This window comes from Arachis hypogaea, chromosome 18 (genome assembly GCF_003086295.3).
Source record: "Arachis hypogaea cultivar Tifrunner chromosome 18, arahy.Tifrunner.gnm2.J5K5, whole genome shotgun sequence".
In the NCBI taxonomy this organism is placed as follows: domain Eukaryota; kingdom Viridiplantae; phylum Streptophyta; class Magnoliopsida; order Fabales; family Fabaceae; genus Arachis; species Arachis hypogaea.
Genome location: NC_092053.1, coordinates 26,698,779 through 26,721,502, shown reverse-complemented (window position 1 = coordinate 26,721,502; position 22,724 = coordinate 26,698,779). Strand labels below are relative to the sequence as shown.

Below are 22,724 nucleotides of genomic sequence, written 5' to 3'. Positions count from 1 at the left end.
CATCAGCAGTCCTTTTTCAACCTCTGAATCTGATTTTTGCTCAAGTCCCTCAATTTCAGCCAGAAAATACCTGAAATTACAGAAAAACACACAAACTCATAGTAAAGTCCAGAAATGTGAATTTAACATAAAAACTAATTAAAACATCCTTAAAAGTAACTAGATCCTACTAAAAACAATGCCAAAAAGCGTATAAATTATCCGCTCATCACAACACCAAACTTAAATTGTTGCTTGTCCTCAAGCAACTGAAAATCAAATAGGATAAAAAGAAGAGAATATACTATAAATTCCAAACTATCAATGAAACAGAGCTTCAATCATATGAGCGGGACTTATAGCTTTTTGCCTCTTGAATAGTTTTGGCATCTCACTTTATCCATTGAGGTTCAGAATGATTGGCATCTATAGGAACTCAGAGTTCAGATAGTGTTATTGATTCTCCTAGTTCAGTATGATGATTCTTGAACACAGCTATTTCATGAGTCTTGGCCGTGGCCCTAAGCACTTTGTTTTCCAGTATTACCACCGGATACATAAATGCCACAAACACATAATTGGGTGAACCTTTTCAGATTGTGACTCAGCTTTGCTAAAGTCCCCAATTAGAGGTGTCCAGGGTTCTTAAGCACACTCTTTTTTTTTTTTTTTTGCTTTGGACCTTGACTTTAACCGCTCAGTCTCAAGTTTTCACTTGACACCTACACGCCACAAGCACATGGTTAGGGACAGCGTGGTTTAGCCGCTTAGACCAGGATTTTATTCCTTTAGGCCCTCCTATCCACTGATGCTCAAAGCCTTGGGATCCTTTTTAATTGCCCTTGCCTTTTGGTTTTAAGGGTTATTGGCTTTTTGCTCTTGCCTCTTGGTTTTAAGAGCTTTGGCTTTTTCTGCTTGCTTTTTCTTTTTCTTTCTATTTTTTTTTCGCCTATTTTTTTTTTTCTGCAAGCTTTGTTCTTTGCTGTTTTTTCTTGCTTCAAGAATCATTTTTATGATTTTTCAGATTATCAAATAACATGTCTCCTAGTCATCATTCTTTCAAGAGCCAACATATTTAACATTCTTAAACAACAACTTCAAAAGACATATGCACTGTTCAAGCATACATTCAGAAAACAAGAAGCATTGTCACCACATCAATATAATTAAACTAAGTTCAAGGATAAATTCAAAACTCATGTACTTCTTGTTCTTTTGATTTAAAACATTTTTTTAAGAGAGGTGATGGATTCATAGGACATTTATAACTTTAAGACATAGTTACTACTACTAATGATCATGTAATGAAGACACAAACATAGATAAGCACATAACATAGAAAATGAAAAACAGAGAAAGTAAGAACAAGGAATGAGTCCACCTTAGTGATGTCCTTGAGCTCTTCTATGTCTCTTCCTTGTCTTTGCTGCTCCTCCTTCATTGCTTTTAGATCTTCTCTGATTTCATGAAGGATGATGGAGTGCTCTTGATGTTCCACCCTTAGTTGCTTCCAATAATTGTGTGGAAGAAAATGTATCCCCTGAGGTATCTCAGGGATCTCTTGATTTGCAGTCAAATGTTCTACCACTGAGCTATAGACCCTTGATGGAAGCTTTTGTCTTCCCTTTCCTCTTTCTAGAGGCTTCTCTGGCCTTAGGTGCCATCAATGGTTATGGAAAAAACAAAAAAGCTATGCTTTTTACCACACCAAACTTAGAATGTTGCTCGCCCTCGAGCAAAAGAAGAAAGAATAGAAGAATAAGAAGAAGATATGGAGGAGATGGAGGGAGATGTGTATTCGGCCATATGGGTGGGATTGGGTGGGAAAGAGATGTTGAATTTTTGAAGGTAAGTGGGTGTATGGGTGTGAGTGGTAAATGGAAGACAGAAGGGATGAGTGTTTATTGGGAATAGAGGATGATTGAGAAGAGAGAAGAGAGTGAGTGAAGGTAGGTGGGGATCCTGTGGGGTCCACAGATCCTGAGGTGATCCTGTGAGGTCCACAGATCTTGAGGTGTCAAGGCATTTACATCCCTGCACCAATTTAGGCATGTAAAATGCCCTTGCACACAACTCTGGGCGTTCAGCGCCAGGTTGGTGCCCATTTTGGGCGTTCAACGCCCATTTGCTGCCATTTCTGGCGTTGAACACCAGAACCATGCTTGTTCTGGGCGTTCAGCGCCAGGATGCTCCCATTCTGGGCGTTCAGCGCCAGAACTATGCTCTGTTCTGGCGTTTGAATGCCAGACAGATGCTCCTCCAGGGTGTGATTTTTTTTCTGCTGTTTTTGATTCCGTTTTTCAATTTTTTGTTTATTTTGTGACTCCACATGATCATGAACCTAAGAAAACATGAAAAACAATAAAAATATGAATTAGATAAACATTGGGTTGCCTCCCAACAAGCGCTTCTTTAATGTCAATAGCTTGACAGTGGGCTCTCATGGAGCCTCACAGATGTGCAGAGCTTTGTTGAAACTCTCCAACACCAAACTTAGAGTTTGGATATGGGAGTTCAACACCAAACTTAGAGTTTGGTTGTGGCTTCCCAACACCAAACTTAGAGTTTGACTGTGGGGGCTCTGGTTGACTCTGCTTTGAGAGAAGCTTTTCAAGCTTCCTCTCCATGGTTGCAGAGGGAGATCCTTGAGTTTTGAATACAAGGGAGTTCTCATTCCATTGAAGGACTATTTCACCTCTGTCAACATCAATCACAGCTCTTGCTGTGGCCAGGAAAGGTCTTCCTAGGATGATAGATTCATCCTCTTCCTTTCCAGTATCCAGGACTATGAAATCAGTAGGTATGTAAAGGCCCTCAACCTTTACTAATACATCTTCTACTTGTCCATAAGCCTGTCTTCTTGAGCTGTCTGCCATCTCTAGTGAGATTTTAGCAGCTTGCACCCCATAGATTCCCAGTTTCTCTATTACAGAGAGGGGCATGAGGTTTATCCCTGAACCAAGGTCACACAGAGCTTTAAAGATCATGGTGCCTATGGTACAAGGTAATATGAACTTTCCAGGATCCTGTCTCTTCTGAGGCAATGTCAGTTGATCCAGATCACTTAGTTCATTGATGAACAAGGGAGGTTCAACTTCCCAAGTATCAATGCCAAATAATTTGGCATTCAGCTTCATGATTGCACCAAGAAACTTGGCAGTTTGCTCTTCAGTAACATCCTCATTCTCTTCTGAAGAGGAATACTCATCAGAGCTCATGAAGGGTATAAGGAGGTTCAATGGAATCTCTATGGTCTCTAGATGAGCCTCAGAGTCCTTTGGTTCCCCAGAGAGAAGCTCCTTATTGATCACTGGACGTCCCAGGAGGTCTTCCTCCTTGGGATTCACGTCCTCTCCTCTCCTCAGAGGTTCGACCATGGCGCTTATGTCAATGGCCTTGCACTCTCCTTTTGGGTTCTCTTCTGTATTGCTTGGGAGAGTACTAGGAGGGATTTCAGTGATCCTTTTACTCAGCTGGCCCACTTGTGCTTCCAGATTTCTAATGGAAGACCTTGTTTCATTCATGAAACTTACAGTGGCCTTAGATAGATCAGAGACTAGATTTGCTGAATTAGAAGCATTTTGTTCAGAGTTCTCTGTCTGTTGCTGAGTTGATGATGGAAAAGGCTTGCTATTGCTAAACCTGTTTCTTCCACCATTATTAAAGCCTTGTTGGGGCTTTTGATCCTTCCATGAGAAATTTGGATGATTTCTCCATGTTGAGTTATAGGTGTTTCCATAAGGTTCACCTAAGTAATTCACCTCTGCTATTGCAGGGTTCTCAGGATCATAGGCTTCTTCTTCAGAAGATGCCTCTTGAGTACTGTTGGATGCAGCTTGCATTCCATGCAGACTCTGAGAAATCATATTGACTTGCTGAGTCAATATTTTATTCTGAGCCAATATGGCATTCAGAGTATCAACTTCAAGAACTCCCTTCTTCATAGGCGTCCCATTATTCACAGGATTCCTTTCAGAAGTGTACATGAACTGGTTATTAGCAACCATGTCAATGAGTTCTTGAGCTTCTGCAGGCGTTTTCTTTAGGTGAATGGATCCACCTGCAGAAGTGTCCAGTGACATCTTTGATAGCTCAGATAAACCATCATAGAATATATCCAGGATGGTCCATTCTGAAAGCATGTCAGAAGGACACTTTTTGGTCAACTGTTTGTATCTTTCCCAAGCTTTATAGAGGGATTCACCTTCTTTCTGTCTGAAGGTTTGAACATCAGCTCTAAGCTTGCTCAGCTTTTGAGGAGGAAAGTACTTGGCTAAGAAAGCTGTGACCAGCTTATCCCAAGAGTTCAGGCTGTCTTTAGGTTGAGAATCCAACCATAATCTAGCTCTGTCTCTTACAGCAAAAGGGAAAAGCATGAGCCTGTAGACTTCAGGATCTACTCCATTAGTCTTAACAGTATCACATATCTGCAAGAATTCAGTCAAGAACTGAAAAGGATCTTCAGATGGAAGTCCATGAAACTTGCAGTTCTGCTGCATCAGAGAAACTAATTGAGGTTTCAGCTCAAAGTTGTTTGCTCCAATGGCAGGAATGGAGATGCTTCTTCCATGTAAATTGGAATTAGGTGCAGTAAAGTCACCAAGCATCTTCCTTACATTATTATTATTTTCGGCTGCCATCTCCTCTGCCTGTTTGAAAATTTCTGAAAGGTTTTCTCTGGATTGTTGTATTTTAGCTTTTCTTAATTTTCTTTTCAGAGTCCTTTCAGGTTCTGGATCTGCTTCCACAAGAATGTTCTTATCCTTGCTCCTGCTCATATGACAAGGAAGAATGGCCAGAAAAATGATAATAATAATAATAGAGATTCTCTTTACCACAGTAAAGAGGATCTTTATTGTTAGTAGAAGAAAAGAAGAAGAAATTCGAACACAGATAGAAGAGGGGGTTCGAATTTGGTGATGATGTGAGGAAGAGATGTTAGTTAATGAATGAATAAATAGAATAGGATGAGAGAGAAGGTGGGAATTTTCGAAAATTATTTTTGAAAAGGAGTTAGTGATTTTTGAAAATTGGTTTTTGAAAATTTGTTAGTATTTTTTTTCGAAATTTTTTTTGAAATAAAAATAAAAAATAAAAATAATTAGTTAATTAAAAAGAAATTTTTGAAAAAGAGGGAGATATTTTCGAAAATTAGAGAGAGAGAGTTAGTTAGGTAGTTTTGAAAAAGTTAAGAAACAAACAAAAAAGTTAGTTAGTTAGTTGAAACAAATTTTTGAAAAGATAAGAAGTTGGGAAGTTAGAAAAGATATTTTGGAAAGATATTTTTGAAAAAGATAAGATAAGAAGATATTTTTGAAAAGATGTGATTGAAATTAGTTTTGAAAAAGATTTGATTTTTAAAATCACAATTAATGACTTGATTCATAAGAAATCACAAGATATGATTCTAGAACTTAAAGTTTGAGTCTTTCTTAACAAGCAAGTAACAAACTTCAAATTTTTGAATCAAAACATTAATTGATTATGTTATTTTCGAAAATTTGATATAAAAATAAGAAAAAGATTTTTGAAAAATATTTTTGGAATTTTCGAAAATAACTAAGAATTTTGAAAAAGATTTGATTTTTGAAAAAGATTTTGAAAAAGATAAGATTTTCAAATTTGAAAATTTGATTTGACTCATAAGAAACAACTTGATTTTAAAAATTTTTGAAAAAGTCAACTCAATTTTCGAATTTGATGAGAGAAAAAGGGAAAGATATTTTTTTGATTTTTGAAATTTTTATGAAAAACATGAAAATTATGCAATGCATGAAATTTTTAGATCAAAACAATGAATGCATGCATGAATGATATGAATGTCAAGATGAACACCAAGAACACTATGAATGTCAAGATGAACATCAAGAACATAATTTTGAAAAATTTTTAATGCAAAGAAAACATGCAAGACACCAAACTTAGAATTCTTTAATGCTTACGCACTAAGAATTCAAGAATGCATATGATAAACATGAAAAGACACAAAACAAAAAATCATCAAGATCAAACAAGAAGACTTACCAAGAACAACTTGAAGATCATGAAGAACACTATGAATGCATGATATTTTCGAAAAATGCTAGATGCATATGCAAGTGACACCAAACTTATGATATGACTCAAGACTCAAACAAGAAACAGAAAATTATTTTTGATTTTTATGATTTTCTAAATTTTTTGGATTTTTATTTTATATTTTTCGAAAATTAAAAGGAAAAATAAGGATTCCAAAATTTTTAATATGAATTCCAGGAATCTTATGCTCTAAAGCTCCAATCAAAGGGTCAGGCATGGCTTAATAGCCAGCCAAGCTTTAGTATGTAACTCAGACATGACACGCCTGACATTCCTTACATTCAACAGCCAATTGGCTAAGAAAGATAAAGAAGCTCTTCTCTTGGGTATAAGGATTGAGACATGGCTTTACAGCCAGCCAGGCTTCAATCATGCTTCATGAAACACTAGAATTCATTCTTAAAAATTCTGAAGCCATAGAATAATTTATTTTTGAAAACATTTTTTTTTTCGAAAATTTATTTGAAGAAAAACGAAAACAGAGAAAAATTTTTTGAAAAAGTTTTTGAAAAATTTTTGAAAATAAAATAAAGAGAAAATTACCTAATCTGAGCAACAAGATGAACCGTCAGTTGTCCAAACTCAAACAATCCCCGGCAACGGCGCCAAAAACTTGGTGCGCGAAATTGTGATCACATTAATGTAGTACTCTTTGTTATTGTATGGAATCATTATTATGGCTCTTTACTATGTGTGGACACAACTCCATTCAACTAACCAGCAAGTGTACTGGGTCGTCCAAGTAATAAACCTTACGTGAGTAAGGGTCGATCCCACAGAGATTGTTGGCTTGAAGCAAGCTATGGTCACCTTGCAAATCTCAGTCAGGCGGATTTAAACATGATACTTTATTAGATTAAGATAAACAATAAAAGGGATAGAGATACTTATGTAGATTCATTGGCAGGAATTTCAGATAAGCGAATGGAGATGCTTTTCGTTCCTCTGAACCTCTGCTTTCCTGCTATCTTCATCCAATCAGTCTTACTCCTTTCCATGGCTGGCTGTATGCAAGGGCATCACCGTTGTCAGTGGCTACATCCCCTCCTCTCAGTGAATCATATGCTCACGCACCCTGTCACGGCACGGCTATTCATCTGTCGGTTCTCGATCATGCTGGAATAGGATTCACCCTCCTTTTGCGTCTGTCACTAACGCCCAACAATCGCGAGTTTGAAGCTCGTCACAGTCATTCAATCATTGAATCCTACTCAGAATACCACAGACAAGGTTTAGACCTTCCGGATTCTCTTGAATGCCGCCATCATTCTAGCGTACACCACGAAGATTCTGGTTAGGAGATCTAAGAGATATTCATTCTAGCTTAATTCATGTAGAACGGAAGTGTTTGTCAGGCACGCGTTCATAAGGGAGAAGGATGATGAGCGTCACACATAATCATCACCTTCATCACGTTCTTGGGTGCGAATGGATATCTTAGAAGCGAAATAAGAAGAATTGAATAGAAAACAGTAGTACTTTGCATTAATCTTTGAGGAACAGCAGAGCTCCACACCTTAATCTATGGAGTGTAGAAACTCTACCGTTAAAAATACATAAGTGAAGGTCCAGGCATGGCCGAGAGGCCAGCCCCTCTGATCTAAGAACCAGGCGTCCAAAGATGCCTAATACAATAGTAAAAGGTCCTATTTATAATAAACTAGTCACTAGGGTTTACATGAGTAAGTAATTGATGCATAAATCCACTTCCGGGGCCCACTTGGTGTGTGCTTGGGCTTGGGCTTGAGTGTTACACGTGCAGAGGCCATTTGTGGAGTTGAACGCCAGCTTTTGTGCCATTTCTGGCGTTCAACTCTGGTTTTGGATCCTTTTCTGGCGCTGGACGCCAGATTTGGGCAGAAGGCTGGCGTTGAACGCCGGTTTACGTCGTCTATTCTTGGCCAAAGTATGGACTATTATATATTGCTGGAAATCCCTGGATGTCTACTTTCCAACGCAATTGGAAGCGCGCCATTTCGAGTTTTGTAGCTCCAGAAAATCCACTTTGAGTGCAGGGAAGTCAGAATCCAACAGCATCAGCAGTCATTTTTCAACCTCTGAATCTGATTTTTGCTCAAGTCCCTCAATTTCAGCCAGAAAATACCTGAAATTACAGAAAAACACACAAACTCATAGTAAAGTCCAGAAATGTGAATTTAACATAAAAACTAATTAAAACATCCTTAAAAGTAACTAGATCCTACTAAAAACAATGCCAAAAAGCGTATAAATTATCCGCTCATCAATCAACCTCACTCAATAGTGAGTTATTACTTGGTGATTCAGTACACTTGCTGAAGGAATTTGTGTTGTGAAAATTTCTAGTCATCAGAAATCAAAGATGAATCTGTTGGGATCTTCTTGTGGAAGTCTATGAAACTAGCGGTTTTGTTTAACTAAAGTGATCAATTGAGGCTTCAGCTCAAAATTATTTGCACCAATGGCAGATATAGAGATGCTCCGTTCATAGAAGTCAGAAGTGGGTACAGTAAAGTCACCTAGGACCTTCCTTGCGTCTCTTCTGTCATTAGGGTTGGCTTCCATGTCTGTATTCTCTGCTTCTTGTTCGAAAAGCTCTGTAAGGTTTCCTCCAGAGTGTTGTTCTCTAGCTTGTTGTAGCTGTCTCCTTAGAGTCCTCTCAAGTTTAGGATCAGGATTAAAGAGAGGTTCTTTATCCCTATTCCTTCTCATAAACAAAAAGAAAGAATGCAAGAAGAGAAGAAGAAAGGATTCTCTATGTCAGAGTATAGAGATCCTTTGTTAGAGAGATAGGTCAAGAAGAAAAGAAAAGAAGATGTCCTTTAATAAGGATAGTTTTCAAAAATCAATAGAGAGAGAAGATGAGATATTTTCGAAAATAGAGACGGAAAGAGAGATGAAATTTTCGAAAAAAAAAAAGAAAGAGAAAGTAGTTAAGAGGTTTTGAAAAAAGAAGAAAGAGAAAGGAAGATAAAAGATAAAACAAGTAACTAACTAATTAACAAGATTTGAAAACAAAATAAAAGATTTGATTTTTGAAATTAAAAAAGAGAAAGTTTAAAGGAAGACTTTGAAATTTAAAAGTTGAAAGAAAGAGTCAAACAAAGAAAATAAGATTTGAAAAAGATTTGAAGTTTAAAAGTTTAAAATTAAAAAGAAGATAAGATAAGTAAGTTTTGAAATTTAAAAATAAAGATAAGATAAAGATTTAAAAAGATTAAGAAAGATAAGATTAAAATTTTGAGAATCAAACTTTAAAAGATTAAGATAAAGATTTAAAAAGATAAGAATTTGAAATTTTAAAATTTTGAAAAAGATAAGATAGAGAAGATTTAAAGTAAAAAGATATGATAGAGATTTGAATAAGATTTTATTTTGAAATTTGAAATTAAAATAAGATAAGATAATATATTTGAAATTTAAAGAAGGATAAACAAAAGATAAGATAAAGATTTGAAATTAAAATTTAAACTTCACTAACAAAAAGATACCAAACTTACAAATTTTTAAATCAAGATAAGAAAAGATAGCAAAGATTTTCGAAAAATTAAACAAAGATAAAAGAAATTTTTCTTGGATTTTTGAATTTTAAAGAAAAAGAAAAACAACTAAAAGACACCAAACTTAAAATTTAAAGATCAAATGACACTAATTTTCAAAAATTAAAGAAAAAACAACTAAAAGACACTAACTTAAAATTTTTTAAAATCAAACAAGAAAAATTACCAAGAACAATTCGAATATCAAGATGAACACTCAAGAACAATTTCGAGAATTTAAAGAAAAAGATGAAAATAGACGGGACACCAAACTTAAAAATTGACATAGGATTCAAACAAAAGATAAAGAAAAGAAAGGTTTTGAAAAAGAAAACAAAAAAAACAAGTAAAAGAGTAAAATTACAGTTTATTTGCTCTTTTAATTTGTAAAAAGTACCTAATCTAAGCAACAAGATAGTCCAGTAGTTTGTCAAACTCGAACAATCCCCGGCAACGGCGCCAAAAATTTGGTGCGCGAAATTGAACTTCGCACAACTGAACCGGCAAGTGCACCGGGTCGTCTAAGTAATACCTCAGGTGAGTGAGGGTCGAATCCCACGGAGATTGTTGGATTGAGCAAGCAATGGCTATCTCGTAAATCTTAGTCAGGCGATTAGAAAAAGATGGTTGTTTGTTTGAAAGCATAAACGAAATAGTAAAGAACAAAATACCAAATTGATGTGAAAACAGTGATAAAGATTCAGTTAAGGCTTCGGAGATGCGTATTCTTTCTGGATTGACTTTTCTTACTGTCTACTTCAATAACGAATGATTCATTCAATGGCAGCCATAATTGACTAACTCATGTAGCATCCTCATCAAGTTAGCCTCTTCTAAACCATAGTAGTCCACCATATCTGAGAAATTCATATCCTCTCATCAAGTTAACTCATGGCTTCCTACTATAGCCGAAGGTGAAGACCTAAGCAATCTACTCCCCTTTGTGATCCTACTCAAAACACCACGACAAGGTCGGATCTTCCGGATCAGGGAATGTTGCTTATCAGACTCTAGCCTTAACGCCACAGAGACCTCTGCAACCCACGGTCAATGGGATTTTATGTCACTTATCAAAAGTCACCGAGGCACTCTCTTGGAATCCGCAGTGCATTCTCTAGATGTGGTTCAATGCTATTCAGGTCAGGACTCACACAGAACCCATGTAGAATAAGGATGATTGTCACGGTTCATGCTCAATTCATGAGATGAAGAATGAAAATGCACAAAAGAATGGAATCAAACGTGTATTGAGAATCAGCAGAGCTCCTAACACTAACTTAGGAGGTTTAGTAGCTCATAGCTTACAGAAAGTAATAGTAAAATGTAAAAAGAGAAAGATCAGATCCTCTAACAGTGGTGATCTTTGTTCCATATATAATAACCTAATACTAAGAAATACAAAAGTATGATAGAGTAGACTAAAGGTGCGAAAATCCACTCTTGGACACACTTTGGTTGAGTACTTGGGCTGAGTTTGGCATCCAACTTGAGGAATGGGCGTTGAACTCCCATTGGGGGGTTATTGGCGCTGCCTTGTGCCTCTTGGTGGCATTGAACGCCAGGAATGGGGTGGAATATGGCGTTCAACACTGTCTTAGGTTCCTTTGGGGCGTTGAACGCTAGAAAGAGGGTAACTTCTTAGCGTTCAACGCCCAATATGGGCAGGCTCCTTCGAAGAAAAGTATAGATCATTATATATTTCTGGAAATCTATAAAAGTTAGCTTTCCAACGTCGTTAAGAGCGTGTCATTTGGACCTATGTAGCTCCAAAAATGCTCGTTTGAGTGCATGGAGGTCAGAATATGACAGCATCTGCTACGCTTTCCTTGCCTCTGAATTGGACTTTGCCAAAACTCCTCAATTTCAATCAAAAATTATTTGAAATCTTCAGAAAACACAACAACTCAAAGTAGAATCCAAAAATGTGAATTTAGCACTAAAACTTATGAAAATATAGTAAAACTTAAAAAACATAGCTAAAATAATATGAAAATGATGCCAAAAAGCGTGTAAAATGTCCGCTCATCAATCTCCTAAGTTTTGATAACCCTGTTTATGGTGTTTGGTTTAAGTTATTTATTTTTGTCAAGCTTGAATATCTGTTGATGTGAAGTTCTAGGATTGCCTATGGCGTCCCGAAACCTTACATCTTATATATTGGGCACTGTTACCATACTGAGAACCTCCGGTTCTCATGCCATATGTTGTTGTTGTTTTTCAAATGCAGGTCGTAACCCACCATGGTGAGTTTGTGAATGTGATGACAGAGCAGAGTATGAGCTCCCTTATGTTTTATTTCACTTTAATTTTGTTGTAGTACTCTCACCTTTAGTATATTTAACATTGTTGCCTTAGAGGCTTTACTTCTGAAAAACTTTGAGAGATAGGTTGTTACTGTTTTAAACTTCAAAACTCTGTTGTATTCAGTTTGATTAGCCGGCCTAAACTCCGCAGGTTGTGATTAATTCTTTTTTTTTGTATTTCACACTTATATATATATATATATTATGTCTTGTTTTATTCGTACTTATGTGTTTAGTTATCGTGTGTGAATGTTTTGCGTTTTGTAAATTCGCTTTATGCAATTTGAGCTTTTATTCCTTTATCGGGCTTCTAGTATTACTATTTATTTCTATATATATATATATATATATATATATATATATATATATATATATATAGATAATATTATATGAGCTTTAGAACTGTTGTAACACTTTATTAACCTTCGCTTTACGATGCGAGGTAAGGCTTAGGATAACGGGGTGTTATACTGGTTGTTGGCAACCATCTCAATAAGATCATCTGCTTCTTCAGGCATCTTTTTCATGTGTAGAGAACGTCCTGCAAAGTGATCCAATGACATCCTAGCCATCTCAGAAAGGCCATCATAAAAGATTTGCAGCCTGGTCCAATCCAAAACCATGTCAGGAGGGCATCTCCTGGTCATCTGCTTGTATCTCTCCCATGATTCATAGAGAGACTCTCCATCTTTCTGTCTGAAAGTATGGACATCCATTCTAAGCTTACTCAGCTTCTGGGGTGGAAAGAACTTGGTCAGAAATCCAGTGACCACCTTGTCCCATGTGTCTATGCTCTCTTTGGGCTAAGAATCAAGCCACAGCTTCGTTCTGTCCCGTACAACAAAAGGGAAGAGCATGAGCTTGTAAACTTCAGGGTTAACTCCATTCGTCTTAATAGTATCACAAATCTGCAGAAAGTCAGATATGAATTTCTTGGGATCCTTCTGTGGGAGTCTATGATACTAACAGTTCTATTGCACCAGAGTGACCAGGTGAGGCTTAACCTCAAAATTACTGGCACCAATGGCATGTACAAATATACTACGCCCATAGAAGTTAGGTGTGGGTGCAGTGTATGAGTAACAAGCACCTCCCTTGCTTGCTTCCCTAAAAATCCTGACACTATGATGTTTGCTATTACTTCTTTAGAATTTTTGTGGGCTGTTTGATAGGTTGTACAAACCATTGTCATATGTTGTAACATATACATGATATTGTATTCGGTTTTTTCATCTATGTTCCATTCATAAACGTTATTGGTATTGAAGCTATTGAAACCTAGCTCTTGATCTTCAAGAGCCAAGTCAGTAGCTGTAGTGTGGAGATAATGTTATGATAAAGGTTTAGTGAGGACTTTCCATTTTGTAATGGAATTGGTTATGATAAGGTTAGCTCTAGGTGATTCTAGGCTTTCCTCAGAGTCATGTGACTCCTTATTAATTGCGTTAAGGATGTTTTCTCTTGATTGTCTTGTGATTCTGTTAGATGATTCTTTTGTTTGAGGGATTTCTGGTATGGTCATTTGGCTGATGAGGATTTTTCTAAGAACTTTGAAATCGCCTAAATTTTGTTTTAGTTTGGAGGTTCGGAAGCTTTGTTTAGCTTTTTGGCTAATCTTAAAAGGTTTGAATAGGGTTTTTCTAAAGGTTTGGATGTAGAAGTTTCGTAAGGATTGATAATTTTAGAACTTAATTTTTGTCCTAAAGTTTGTAAGTGTTTGTAACTATTTGTTTGTATAATTGGCTTGTTCCATAATGTTTTTTATGTCTTTATGCCCAACGGCTTCGTCGAGGTTTTTTGTTGTTAAGTGACACTATATATATATAACATTTGACACCCCAGGGCCTAGTGGTGCGCAAAATCAGAACTCGCACAACTTAACTAACAAGTGCACTGGGTCATCCAAGTAATACCTCAAATGAGTGAGGGTTGATCCCACGAAGATTGTCAGACTGAGCAAGCAATGGTTGTCCTATTGGACTTAGTTATGCAAATAGTAAAGAGATTTGTTGTTGTAAATGCATAAACAATAACAAGAGAAATAAAAAAAGTAACAAACAGTTTGGTATGAAATCAATATAAGAAAACAGTTAAGGTCTTGGAGATGTTAACCTTTCCGGATTAAAACTTCTTACTAACTATTTTAACAATGAATGATTCATTCTATGACAAACTATAAGTGATTAAACCTTAATCCCTTAGCGATTTAATCTACTATAATCCTCATCAAATGCCACTTCCGTGGTCACTCAATTCATATCGGGGAACTAGTTTATACCACAAAGGCCCTAATCACCCAATCCCGGCTGAATAGATGTTGCTTATCCCTATCAGGTTGTGAGATTAGCCATTTAGGAGGAGTATTTTCAAGCTGTAGTTCAAGCGAGATAACTCTCCCGAGAATCACAAGAACTCATGTAGAAAAGGGTCATACTCCCGTTCCACCCTATTCATAAGATTAAGAACGTAAACAACACCTTAGAATTGAATCAAACATATATTAAAATAGAAGAATAATAATATTAATCCATAGAAATAAATAGAGCTCCTAACCTTAACCAGGAGGTTTAGTTGCTTATAACTTACAAAGAAAACAGGATTCTGAAAAGTGCGGAAGGAAGAAGATCCTAAATCTAAGTGATCTTTTCCTTTAAATACTAACCTAATAATAAATGCTAGACCTAAAAGATATTATTTGTAAATCTTTATAATAATACAAATAGGGAGCTCTTATGCTGACATGGCGCTCATACATTGAGTTTACGAGTTTATTTGCTTATGTGTCGTCACTAAAAGTTTTAAAATTTTATTTATAAATTATAAATTATTATTTACTTAGGTTGTTACTTTTTAAATTTTAAATTATGCTTTTTTAGGTTGTTAAATATTTAATTTTTAATATTGTTGAACTAATTATTTGCTTAGGTGTCATTACTAAAATTTTTTAAAATTATAAATTATTATTTGCTTAGGTTGTTATTTTTGAAATTTTAAATTATTTACTTAGGTTGTTACTTTTTAATTTTAATTTATTTGCATATTATTCTTTTTAATTTTTAAAATTTTATTTATAAATTATAAATTATTATTTGCTTAGGTTGTTACTTTTTAAATCTTTATCTTTATAGTAATACAAATGGGAAGATTTTATACAAAAGGGAAGCTCTTATGCTGACGTAGTGCTCATACATTGAATTTGAAAATTTATTAGCTTAGGTGTCATCGCTAGAAATTTTTAGAATTTTATTCATAAATTATAAATTAAAAATTATTATTTGTTTAGGTTGTTACTTTTCAAATTTTAAATTAAACTTTCTTAGGTTGTTAAATATTTAATTTTTAATATTGTTGAACTAATTATTTGCTTAGATGTCATCACTAGAAATTTTTTAAAATTATAAATTATTATTTATTTAGGTTATTATTTTTTAATTTTTAAGTTATTTGCTTAGGTTGTTACTTTTTAGTTTTAATTTATTTGCATATTATTTTTTTTGAATTTTTAAAATTTTATTTATAAATTATAAATAATTATTTGCTTAGGTCGTTACTTTTTAAATCTTTATAGTAATACAAATGGGGAGCTCTTATACAAATGAGGAGCTCTTATACTGATGTGCCACTCATACGTTGAGTTTCAGAATTTATTTATTTCAGTGTCGTCACTAGAAATTTTTAGAATTTTATTTATAAATTATAAACTATAAATTATTTGCTTAGGTTGTTACTTTTTAAATTTTAAATTACGCTTTCTTAGGTTGTTAAATATTTAGCTTTTAATATTTTTGAACTAATTATTTGCTTAGGTGTCATCACTTTAAATTTTTAAAAATTATAAATTATTATTTGCTTAGGTTGTTATGCTTTAAATTTTAAGTTATTTACTTAAGTTGTTACTTTTTAATATTAATTTATTTGCATATTACTCTTTTGAATTTTTAAAATTTTATTTATAAATTATAAATTATTATTTGCTTGGGTTGTTACTTTTTAAATCTTTATCTTTATCTTTATAGTAATACAAATGGGAAGCTTTCATACATAAGGGAAGCTCTTATGCTGACGTAGCGCTCATTGTAAAATTCAGTTAATTAATGGCTAATTAACCCATAAATTAAAATATATTCTAGAAAGTGAGAAATGTGGTTTTTATGGTTTAATATGATAGGGGAAATTAAAACGAGAATTTTGACACCAATTTTAAAGAAATCGGCCCAAAATTAAGCCGAACGGACCAAACCGAGCAAACCGAACCCAAGTTGGGCCCAAGGGTCCAGCCAAGCTCTCATTTAATGAGAGAGCTCAGCTCTCTCTCTCTCTCCCTCAAGAACACACTCACGCTGGAAATTAGAAAGGGGAAAGGGGGAGGAAACATAAACCATTGTTCCAACTTCAATTGATCACAACTTTTGATCCGGAGCTCCGATTAACGCACCATTTGTGACCACACGACCATGGCGTCGAACTCTACGAAACCCACACAAACATTCTTGAGGTAAGCCACAGTTTCTTACTCGAATCCTCAGCCCTCATTTTCGAAAATTTAGTGAGTAAAGTGTTGAGATTTTTGAGTTTGGATGTTATAGGCTTAAATTAACTTGAAGGGAAGGCTTGTTCTTGCCTCCTTGGTCCTTGGGTAAAGTAAGAGACCTCAAACCCTAGTAAAATTCTGATTTTTTAAGGTTTTGGGTGTTGAGTTATTGTGTTTTGGTGTGATATTGTGGCTTAGGCATTATATATATGTGTATTAGAGCTTAATTAGTGATTTTGGAAATTTTGGGAAGAAGCTTTGTGCTTGGAAATCTGATTTTGGGAGCTTTGGGACATTGGAAGTTGAGGAAAAAGTGAATCTGAGAGTGTTCCGGGTGGAACGGAAATCGACCAAGGTATGGTTTCGGTTTTCTGTATCTAAAATGTAATGTGGTGTGAAAACGTAGGCTAGTGACCCTAGGATAGGGCTTTGGAATGTTGATGTGGTCATTGGGTAAGTTAGATTGAGTTAAATATACATGAATGATGGAATTTGGATTGAGTTAAATATGTATGAATGATGGTGGAAATGATTGTGAATGGTTGGATTGGTGGGTAAAGTATGTAATGTTGTATGTGATATGGATTAATATGTTGGATTGATGATAGAGTTGAGACTCTTGTTGATGAACATGATTTGATGTATGATATTGATATGTGAATGTGTGTGTGTGTGTGTGTGTGTGTGTGTGTGTGTGTATATATTGTGATGGATAAATTGAATATTTGTTTGGAAGTTGATATATGAAATGTTGATGTTGATGTGAGATTTGGCTAAATATGGTGGAATTGGTGGGTTGATGATTGAAAGAGGTTTGGAAATGATTGATGATTGGAATGGTTGAGTTTTGGGTTGATTTGGTATAGATTGGTAAGAGTATGTTTTGAAAATGGGGAGTTAAGTTTTGGTAAAAATGAAATTTTGATGAACTTCAATGGATCATATCTTGAGTTATTGTTTTTGGAATTTGATGATTTTTATATTAATTGAAAGATAATTTCATAAGCTTTAAAATGGTTTAAATTTGGTGAAAATCTGAATTTTGTGGAAGGAGATATGATTGTTGGAAGTTCAGGCCAAAAATCTGAATTCTGCAACTTCTGCAGAATTTGTGATTTTTGGGTTGTGTGCGCACGCACAGCCCTGTGCGCACGCACAGCCCTGTGCGTACGCACACGCGAGAATGGGGCTCCTGCTGGGAGCGCTAGCACGCTCTGTGCACGCGCTTGGCCAAGGAAATCTTGCAAGCTGTGCGTACGCATAGATCTATGTGCACGCACACGTTGGGAATGCCATGCTGTTGGTGGCGCTAGCACACCTTGTGCGCGTACACAACCCTAGAGATTTTGATTTCTGTGCATACGCACACATTTAAAAATGCTTCTGGGCGTGCGCATGCACACCTCTGAGCATACACACGCAACCCAGTTCTTTTCTAAAGCTATTTTTTTAAGTCCTTCACATTTCCAACAAGCTTGTAACCTTCCGAGATGTTATTTCACACTTATAAACCCCCAATTTCATTTTCTAAATCTTAAATTGATGTAACATGCCTAGTGAATGAGAGTAAGTTAAGGAAGAGGGTAACTTGTGGAGGAAGAAAGGGGATATTATGATGAGTATGATGAAAGATGATGATCTGAGTTGTTGAGGAGGATGGTGGAGTGCTGTATATAATATGAGCCGAATGGCTGGGTATGATATGAGACGAATGGCTGTGTGTGATGATGATTATGGCTGAGTATGAATTATGAATTGTAAGCCGGATGGCTGAGGTGAATATTAATATATATATATATATATATGGCTGTGATTAAATGCATATATGCTGAATTATTGCACTCCACCTATCTGAGATATGAGTTTTCCTGGGTGAAAGCAGTAGCTAGCCACCACATGCTCCAGGTGGAGACTCGATACTCTGCTGACCCTATATCGTAAGTGTGGCCGGACACTGTGAAAGTTCCGGATGAGCTCGCCCCCCGTAAATATACACCAGTGAGGGTGTTGGGTATATATGAATTTATGATTTATGTTGAGAATAACTCAAGTTGGGGATGCATGACAGAGGGAAAGTCCAATGGTTAGCTACCAGGACTTGTCGGATTGGCTTTATAACCGACAGATGAGACTCATCAGCCACTAGGACAAGCATACATCATATGCATTATATGTGAATTGTTTGGAATGCCTAATTGATTTCATCATTACTTGCTACTTGCCTAATTGCCTTATCTGCTCCCTACTTGTGCATTTCTTTGTTGATATACTTGTGTTTGCATTTCAATTACTGTTGGCGGTTGGGAGGTTTGCAGGATTTGGAAAGGGGATATCTAGTTAGCCTGGAGATCCTTAAGTTAGTCGCCTATTCACATTTCTTATGGTTTAGCATATTTATGTGTTTTGATTATAATCTAGAAGTTCTAGGATTGCCTTCGACTTTTCCAGGACATTACATATTAGATATTTGGGCACTATTACCATGCTGAGAACCTCCAGTTCTCACCTAGGCAGATTTTGTGGTTTTTAGATACAGGACGTGAGGCTCCTCGCTGAGGCATGATGAAGACTTCCTTTTGGCGGAGATCCTTTTATCTTGGGATTTTATTTTGATTATTATATACTTGTTTAGATACTTACATTCTCCATTGTATATGTATTTTGTATTAACTCCTCTTAGAGGTTATTTTGGAGAAACAGGTTTTGTATTTTGTCTTTTGGAGTCTTTTGGGATTACCTTATATATATGCTCGGGCCGGTTATCTTCGCAGGCCGAGTCCCGAGTCTTGATATATGTATTTTTGCACTCTTTTGTATATCTCCTAGCGTCAGCTTACTCTTTATCTGTTTCGTTTACATTATCGATCGGAGTGTTGCGCGTTTTGATTTAACAGTTTCAATTTACCCCCTTCTTCTTCAAAGGCTCTGAGTTACAAATCTTTTAACACTACTATATATACTAAATTTTATTTTTAGAGGTCTTAATACCTCGCCACCTCTGTTTTATGACTTAAGTATAAGACTCTGTGTGGTAGGGTGTTACACTCATACATTGAGTTTGAAAATTTATTTGCTTAGGTGTCATCGCTAGAAATTTTTAGAATTTTATTCATAAATTATAAATTAAAAATTATTATTTGCTTAGGTTTTACTTTTTAAATTTTAAACTAAACTTTCTTAGGTTGTTAAATATTTAATTTTTAATATTATTGAACTAATTATTTGCTTAGATGTCATCACTAGAAATTTTTTAAAATTATAAATTATTATTTATTTAGGTTGTTATTTTTTAAATTTTAAGTTATTTGCTTAGGTTGTTACTTTCTAGTTTTAATTTATTTGCATATTTTTTTTTTGAATTTTTAAAATTTTATTTATAAATTATAAATAATTATTTGGTTAGGTTGTTACTTTTTAAATCTTTATAGTAATACAAATAGGGAGCTCTTATACAAATGAGGAGCTCTTATACTGACGTACCGCTCATACGTTGAGTTTGATAATTTATTTATTTAAGTGTCGTCACTATAAATTTTTAGAATTTTATTTATAAATTATAAACTATAAATTATTTGTTTAGGTTGTTACTTTTTAAATTTTAAATTACGTTTTCTTAGGTTATTAAATATTTAGTTTTTAATATTGTTGAACTAATTATTTGCTTAGGTGTCATTACTAGAAATTTTTAAAAATTATAAATTATTATTTGCTTAGGTAGTTATGTTTTAAATTTTAAGTTATTTACTTAAGTTGTTACTTTTTAATATTAATTTATTTGCATATTACTTTTTTGAATTTTTAAAATTTTATTTATAAATTATAAATTATTATTTGCTTAGGTTATTGCTTTTTAAATTTAAGTTATTTGTTTAGTAGGTTGTTATTTTCTAAATTTTAAGTTATTTTGCTTATGTGGCTATTTTTTAAATTATTTTTTTTAGGTGGTTATTTTTTAAAGGTTAAATTACACAGTTAGTCCCTACACTTTCAGTGAAATTGCAAATTGGTCCCTACAGTTTAAAAGTTTGTAATTGGGTCCCTGAAGTAAATTGAAATTTGTAATTGGGTCCCTACCGTTCAAATTCCGTTTGAGTTAACGGAATATTCGACAGCATATTCGCCGTTGAGCATGTGAGTTGCACATGTAAAAGCTTGACTGAGAAAAAACTTGTTATTTCTTAGTTCCAAAGTTTTGTAATGACCAAAAACCCCACTGAGACCCTTCATTATCGTTACGCTTCATCTCCAAAAAAATTTGTCTCTGCTCATGCTTCCCTTCCATCATTGGAATTGATCGTCGAGTGTGGTTCGGACTGTGTGGAGTTGCTTTATGGTTGACATTGTTGGCAGCTGAAGAGTGAAGTGTGCAAGAGAGCAACACTAAATCAGGTAAGGGTTCATAACCCCCAGTCCCTTCACAGGTGTGAGTTATATGTTATGGTTTGATTTGGTTCTTTTTTTTTTTCAGTGGATGTTAGAGTATCTAATGTAGTTAGGGTTTCTCTAATGAATCTATTTTTTTATTTTTTTTGGTAGTGATGGGAGATTCTGTGTTTACTCTCGATCTCTACCATGGTGGTCAGATGGTTAGCAGGAACGGAAGGAAAGAATACCTTGGTGGGATGGTAGTGGAAGGGTTGCAGTTTGAGTTAGATGAGTGGTCGTTACAAGAAATTGTTGCAGCGCTGAAAGAAGTTGGATACACAGGCAATGCTAAAATCTGGTGGAACGAACCTGGAGTTGCATTGAAGGATGGTCTTAGGGAGTTGAAGTCTGATGGAGATGCAATGAGAATGGGTAAGTATGTAGTGGAACAAGAGATTAAACACTGCCATGTGTATGCGGTTAGTGGATGTAGACAAGGAAATGGGGTTGAGATAACCTCAAATGATGAGAACTATATACCCTCTGATGGTGAGTACAGTGCTAATGATTTAGTTGAAGTAGAAGTGGTAAGTCAGTCAGAGTCTTCAAGTGAAGATAACAGATTTGATGACAGTGCTGACGATGGTGATCATGAGGATCATTTTGGCTTTAATGTTGAAGAAGAAAACCAACAAGGTCAGCATCCAAATGCCTTCGGAGGTAACAGTGGCTCATTAGGAACAGATGATAATAATGTTGATGTGGGAGTTGGTGTTGAAAATAACACAGGAGGGGTTACTGAAGATGGAGCAGAAATTGATGTTGGTGATATTTCTTCGGGTTATGATACAGAGTCATTGGACAGCTATGATGGAGATTCTGATGAGCCCGTAAGAAAAAAGAGGTATCCTAGATATAATGAAGCTGACATGAGTGTTGATTATGAGTTTCGGCTGGGGACTGAGTTTAAATCTATTGCTGAGTTTAAGGAGGCTATTAAGGAACATGCATTGTTGAATGGGAGGGACATTAGATATGTCAAGAACGATCAGGTTAGATGCAGAGTCAAATGCAAGGGTTTAGGCGGAGAGTGTCCATGGATGGCATTTGCAAGTAAAGTAGGAAAATCTGGATGTGTTAGGCTGAAGACATTGAAGAGTAAGCACACTTGTGGGAGGAACTACAGTGGCCGTCTTGCGTCCAGCAATTGGATTGCTAAAAAAATTACTAATAACATAAGTAGAGGAGAAGATATGAAGCTGGGGACTGTAATTCAAACTATTCAAGAAAAATACATGGCAAATATATCTGTGTAGAAAGCTTACTGGGCAAGAAGAAAGGCAAGGGAAGTGGTGCATGGGAAGGCAGTGCAGCAATATGGGAGGATCAGAGACTATTGTGCAGAGGTCTTAAGAGCAAACCCAGGATCGACATTGAAGCTGAAGTTGGATAGACCCTGTCCAACAATCCTACCAAGGTTTGTACGAATGTATATGTGTCTCGATGCTGTGAAGAAAGGATTCATGGCTGCTTGTAGGCCTATTATTGGACTTGATGGTTGCCATCTGAAGGGTGATCATGGACAACAATTGTTGGTTGCTGTGGGTAGAGATCCTAATGATAACTATTTTCCCCTAGCAGTTGCAGCAGTAGAGGCAGAGACTAAAGATTCATGGGCTTGGTTCTTGGACTTGCTACTTCAGGACATTGGAGAGTTGACAAATAAGAAATGGGTCTTTATGTCAGACCAGCAAAAGGCAAGATATTAATTGTAGTTTTTTATGAACTCAGTTTTATAATTTTCTGTGAATTTCAATCTGACTTTAGCTGACCATTGATCACTTGGCAGGGGCTGCTTCAAGTATTCCATGAATTGCTTCCGGGAGTGGAGCATCGGTTTTGCCTTCGACATCTCTATGCCAACTGTAAGAAGGCTTTTGGTGGGGGAAC

The 22,724-nt window shown here is 35.5% G+C and overlaps 2 non-coding genes across 2 annotated transcripts; both read left to right on the top strand.

Moving 5' to 3' along the window:
• The first annotated feature begins 4,115 nt into the window (after nt 1–4,115).
• On the top strand, nt 4,116–4,223 carry LOC112774520 (small nucleolar RNA R71). The gene has a single exon (XR_003189007.1). It is a non-coding gene; the product is annotated as a small nucleolar RNA R71 (small nucleolar RNA).
• An 8,271-nt stretch (nt 4,224–12,494) lies between these two features.
• On the top strand, nt 12,495–12,603 carry LOC112774673 (small nucleolar RNA R71). Its single transcript, XR_003189145.1, has one exon. It is a non-coding gene; the product is annotated as a small nucleolar RNA R71 (small nucleolar RNA).
• The last annotated feature ends 10,121 nt before the right edge of the window (nt 12,604–22,724 follow it).